Source organism: Trichosurus vulpecula, chromosome 3 (assembly GCF_011100635.1).
Source record: "Trichosurus vulpecula isolate mTriVul1 chromosome 3, mTriVul1.pri, whole genome shotgun sequence".
NCBI lineage: Eukaryota > Metazoa > Chordata > Mammalia > Diprotodontia > Phalangeridae > Trichosurus > Trichosurus vulpecula.
This window is the reverse complement of record NC_050575.1, coordinates 111,565,186-111,571,383: the sequence shown is the minus strand read 5'-3', so window position 1 is coordinate 111,571,383 and position 6,198 is coordinate 111,565,186. Positions and strand designations below refer to the sequence as shown.

Below are 6,198 nucleotides of genomic sequence, written 5' to 3'. Positions count from 1 at the left end.
AACCTGAAGAAGCAACATGCGGGGCAACATGACAGCTTCTGGAAGTCTGATGTGTGCAATGGGAATGTTCTGGCCTTGCGTGTCTCCGGCAGATAGAATTAGGAGCCGGGGATGGAAGTGTCAGAAGGGAAGCACTAGACTGGCTGTAAGGACGTTAGTAGAGACTATAATATTCCACCGCTTGCAGTCATACGTTATCACCCGAAAAATGGTGTAGTTAAAATCGCGAGCCTTTGTTTCAAGGGCAAGCCCAGGGTCTTTAAAAGAACTGTTCCGTTTCCCAAAGGTTTTTCTCCTCCTGTTTAATTCTAGTTGAAAGCCTTTGTCCATTTTGCAGGTCCCTCCAAGACAGGAGTGCTGATGAGAAAAAGCCCTAAGGATTGTCTGTTCCAATATATGTCTTGCCACTGGACTATAGGGATTTTTTTTCCTATGTGGAACATCAGGCCGAAGTCATTTGAGTGATTATAGCTCTAATTTGAGGGATTCAGCAGTGTTTGGGGCCTTAATACATTCAGCACAAATCTCATCTACTAACAGGAATATCTGGAAGACCTCAGTATCTATAAGGAAATCTTCAATTTACACTGCATTCTCCATGAGCATGGCAAACACCTTTAGGGAATATGATACAGGGAAACTATGCCAAATCTCTAGAAAAAGATGTCTCCCAACATCATCCCATGCCCGTTAATAGTGGTGTCTCCTCTCTGTTGTTATCTCCAAGTTAACCTGTATACATCCTATCTGTACATATTTCTTTGTAAATTGTCTCCCCCCTCAGACTGTGAGCTCACTGATAGCAGGGAATGCTTTTATATCCCCAGCAATTAGCCCAATGTCTGACACATACTTAATGAGTGTTTATTGAGAGACCACTTTCTCACTTTACCCTCACTTCCTGGCCCCTTACAATCTGACTTTCCCCATCACTCAAGTTGGAGTGCTCCACAGAGGTTAACAATGATCTCTTGATCGCCAAATCTTGTCAATTTTACCTCCACAATGTATTTTGCATCTGCCCAGTCATACCACAACCACCCTCATTCAGGCCTCCATCACCTCTCACCTCCACTACTGCAATAGCCTCCTATCTGACCTTATCTTTCCTCCCTTCAATCCCTCATCGGCACAGTTGACAAATTGATATTTCTAAAGCTCAAGTCTGCTTACGTCACTCCCCTACTCAAGAAGCCCTAGTGGCTCTGCCTTACTTCTAGGAATACCTCTGGTATTTAAAGACCTTCAGTCTGACTTCACCTTCCCTTTCCAGTCTTATTCTCTTTCATGTACTCTACATTGTGGCCAAACTGCCCTGCTTAATGTTATTCATAAACATGGGTAACCTGGTAAATGTTTAACAATCTGCTCAGGAAAAAAAGTACCCATGCGTACTTTTAAGTTTAATCTGTATTAACATTTTCTTCATTTCTTTCTCAAGTCTCTAAGAGAATGAAAAATAATAAATCAAGCTCTAACTGGTAGTTTTTGCTAATTTACAAGGAGTGAGCTCTCCTGATCCAATAGGAGCTGGCTCCAAAAAAACCCGCTACTGTAAACTATATCTCCTGTCTCCATGTCTTTACATAGTATATGCCTGATAACTGAAATGCACCTTCTCCTAGACTTCCTCTTGTAGAATGCTTACTTTCCTTCAAATTTCAGCTCAGATTCCACTTCCGATATGCGAGTGGACTCTGATCTTCCCAGTTCTTTGTTCCCTTAAGCTTGGAAACTACTTTTTACTTTCTTCATATATATTTTAAATCTAATTTTCTGTATATTATTTTTCCTCCAATTAAAAAAAAAACACAGAAATACCTTGAGGGCAGGAATTGGTACTTTTTTTGCCCCTTTGCACTTTTATTGCAGTATTTGGCACATTGTAAGTGCTTAGTAATCATTATTGAATGAATGAATGAATCCTTCACTTGGTATTAGCAGTCAGGGTCGTCAAGCAAAACTGTCTTTGTTGTTATATCTCTAAAAGAACCTTGTATTAATTTTGACATATGCCTTTAAAGTACTGTTTTTCTCTACCAAGTCAAATTGTCTTTATGGTCCAGAATCCTATCTCTTATTCCCCTTATCTATATGATTCAGAGCCAGTCTTCTGAAGCAAAAACCATTCTCCTAGATGTCCTTGGTGGCCTTTTTCATTAGCCAGTGTGCATTTTCAATTCTATGATTCACCTTCCTGGTTCAAGGCACTATTAATGCATGAATTTCTAGCTCTAGAAATGAGGCTTACTGATGGATCAAGCCATTATTGTTTTAGTGGTTATTATTTATTATCCACTGAAACTGTAATGCAATCCCTATTTTCAGAGATTGCTTTCCTAAGAAAAAAACTTTTGTATTAAGCATGATTTATTGTAATCCTTTTTGCTTGCATGTTAAAAGTTAATAGTTTTCTTTGAAGAATACTTTTTATAGCCTCATAAATTTGCTTGTCAGAAGTTTAACAGGTTTTTACTCCCTTTTTTTTCTGACTTCTTCAAAAGATTTCCTCTCAACTCCAACTTCAATCTCCTCCCTCTCCCACTTATGTGCAGGAGGGTGGGAGTGGGGGTGTGTGGCACACATTCTTATACTCTTAAGATAACAGTGGTTTCTGTCAAGGTAACTCTCAGGATATTCATTAGTACTGAAACTGAGCAGACTGCCCATCGGAAGACAACTCTCACTTCCTAGAGTCACTGACCATATATAATCTTTTAGTTAATTACAGGAACCATTGGTTTCCCACAGACAACAAGCACCTGCCTATATCTGAGACACTTGAAAGTAAAGGACCAACCATGAGTGCAGAAAACACTGTCAACTAGGTAGGAATGTGTGCCCAGGTCAATTACCACTCAGAGAAAACAGTCCAGGAACTCAAACTCATGAACCCTGGCCAATTATAACTTAGAAATATTCAAGAACGCCCGGAAGGTGTGGGAGTCAGGGCTTATTGCAAAGGATACCAGAGAAAAGGCACTTTCTTTTTTTATCGCAGGGGTGGGGTATCTGTGGGCTCAAGGCCACATGTGGCCTTCTAGGTCATCGGGTGTGGTCTTTTGACCGAGTTCCAGTTTTATAGAGCAATTCCTTTTAGTAAGGGGATTAAAGAGCAGCACTTGAGGACCTAGAGAGCCACATGTGGCCTAGAGGCTGCAGGTTCCCTACCCCCGTCTCAGAGCAACCTACCCTTAAACTGCACAGTTGATAAAAATGTTCTTTCACACCTTAAAGCCCTCCTTCATCATGCCCTGCCTTCTCCTCCTTTGTTCCAGTCTGTCGTTAAGAGGCAGCCCTTCTCCTTCCCAAAGCAACCTCTCTACTTGTGCTCCTGGTCCCACCCCCTCCTATTTCTTCTGGGAATTTGCCTCACAAATCACTGCCTCCTCCTCTGTTGTCTTTAATATTTTCTTAGCCACTGTTTACTTCCCAGCTACCTACAATTATACCCAGACCTACCCTGCCCTTTAAAAATGCTTCTACTTGAACCTGCAATTCCTTCAAGCTACCATGCCTCCTCTGTCACTTTCATAACCAACGTTTTAGATCCTCTAGCATCCACTCACTTTTCAGCCACTTGCAATCTGGCTTTTGACTCTACCACTTGACAGAAACTATTCTCTTCTCTACCAATGACCTCTTAACTGCTAAATATAATATTTTTTTTTTGTTTTTCTAGTCCTCATTTTACTTCATGAGGACTATAGGTATTTTTTAAAAAATATTTTGTTTCAATCAGCAAAAATCAACTTTTTTACTTTCTCATCCCAAACCCCCTCTTCCTGTTCCCCCAAATGAGAACAAAAGAAAAAACAAAACCCATTACATACATCTATGGTCAGTCAAAACAAATTTCCACATTGACCATATAAAAAAATTGTCTCATTCTGCGTTCTGAGTCCTTTGCATCTCTGTCAGGAGGATAGTATGTTTTACCATAGTCTTACAACGATGACATTTTGTCATCAATCTTTTGGAATTATGGTTTGTCATTACACTGATAAAAGTTCCTAATTCTTTCAAAATGTTTATTGTCATTGTACAAATTGTTCTTTAGGTTCTGTTCACTTCATTCTGTAACAGTTCATAAAAGTCTTCCCAAGTTTCTCTGAAACTTTTTCCATCATTTCTTATGTCATGATAGTATTCCAACCATATATATATGCCATAACTTGTACATCCATTACCCAATTTATGGGTACCTTCTCTTAAATTCCTATTCTTTCACACCTCAAAAAGAGCTATAAATATTTTTGTACATGTTTAGAGTTTGTTTTTCTTAGGACAACTAACTCACTGAAATGTTTGAGGCCCATTGGTTACCCACAACCTGGGTTAGCCCATCTGCCAAGATAGTTTTACTGGGGTATGGCTGCTGCACATGCTACAGCTTCTTGGAGCCACAGGTGAGAGTTGGGTGAATCAGATGGACCCCAAAGGTGTATGAACAGCCTTGAAAAGAGTCTGGCAAGCCTCACACCAGAGGAGTTAGTCTTCCTAAGAACACTCCATACATCCCACATAATATGTATATGCCTATAATGGTATGTGGTATGAACCAGCCCCTCCCTCACTTTCAAGACTGAAAAGAGGAGTTGATCAGGGAGGAAGTGAGAAGGCAGGAAAAGCTATATAGACATACATGCATATCACAAAATCTTTGAGTTTCCTCTTCTCCTGCTTTTGAAGAAACTTCTAGTCTGACATTCAAAACTTTTTTTCCGTATTGCTGGTGAGATAGGCAGCCACTAGCAGCCTCTTGCTGTTCACTATTTTCTTCTTTCTTTTTCTTTTTTTTTTTAATGCAATTTATTTATTTAACATATTTGGTTTTCAGCATTGATTTTCACAACAGTTTGAATTACAAATTTTCTCCCCATTTCTACCCTCCCCCCCCACTCCAAGATGGCTTATATTCTGGTTGCCCTGTTCCCCAGTCAGCCCTCCCCTCTATCACCCCCCTCCCCTCTCATCCCCTTTTCCCTTCCTTTCTTGTAGGGCAAGATAAATTTCTACGCCCCATTGCCTGTGTATCTTATTTTTTAGTTGCATACAAAAACTTTTTTTGTTTTTGAACATCTGATTTTAAAACTTTGAGTTCCAAATTCCCTTCCCTCTTCCCTTCCCACCCACCCTCCCTAAGAAGTTGAGCAATTCAACCTAGGCCACACATGTATTATTATGTATAACCCTTCCACAATACTCATGTTGTGAAAGGCTAACTACATTTTGCTCCTTCCCAACCCATCCCGCTTTATTGAATTTTCTCCCTTGACCCTGTCCCCTTTCCAAAGTGTTTGTTTTGATTACCTCCACCCCCATCTGCCCTCCCCTCCATCATCCCCCCCCCTTTTATTTTTTTTTTTAATCTTCCTCCCTCTTCTTTCCTGTGGGGTAAGATACCCAACTGAGTATGTATGGTATTCCCTCCTCAGGCCAAATCTGATGAGAGCAAGGTTCACTCATTCCCCCCTCACCTGCCCTCTCCCCTCCTCCCATAGAACTGCTTCCTCTTGCCACCTTTATGCGAGATAATCCACCCCATTCTATCTCTCCCTATCTCCCTCTCTCAGTAAGTTACTCTCTCATCCCTTAATTTCATTTTATTTCTTTTAGCTATCTTCCCTTCATCCTCAGCTCACCGTGTCTGCTCTCTCTCTTTTACATATATATATATATATATAAACACACATATATATACATACACATACATACATATACATACATATACACATAGATATATACATACATACACATTCACTTATATATATACATAAACATATATATATATATATATATATATATATATATATATATATATATATGCATATTCCCTTCAACTACCCTAATACTGAGGTCTCATGAATCATACTCATCATCTTTCCATGTAGGAATGTAAACAAAACAGTTCAACTTTAGTAAGTCCCTTGCAATTTCCGTTTCTTGATTACCTTTTCATGCTTCTCTTGATTCTTGTGTTTGAAAGTCAAATTTTCTATTCAGTTCTGGTCTTTTCACTGACAAAGCTTGAAAGTCCTCTATTTTATTGAAAATCCATATTTTGCCTTGGAACATGATACTCAGTTTTGCTGGGTAGGTCATTCTAGGTTTTAATCCTAGCTCCATTGACCTCCGGAATATCGCATTCCAAGCCCTTCGATCACTTAATGTAGAAGCTGCCAGATCTTGGGTTAT

General features: G+C 39.6%; 1 protein-coding gene across 1 annotated transcript in view; it reads right to left on the bottom strand.

The window, feature by feature from the left end:
- Positions 1-6,198, bottom strand: part of LOC118842162 (lipopolysaccharide-binding protein-like) — a 38,674-nt gene that overhangs the window by 417 nt on the left and 32,059 nt on the right. The window lies entirely within an intron of this gene.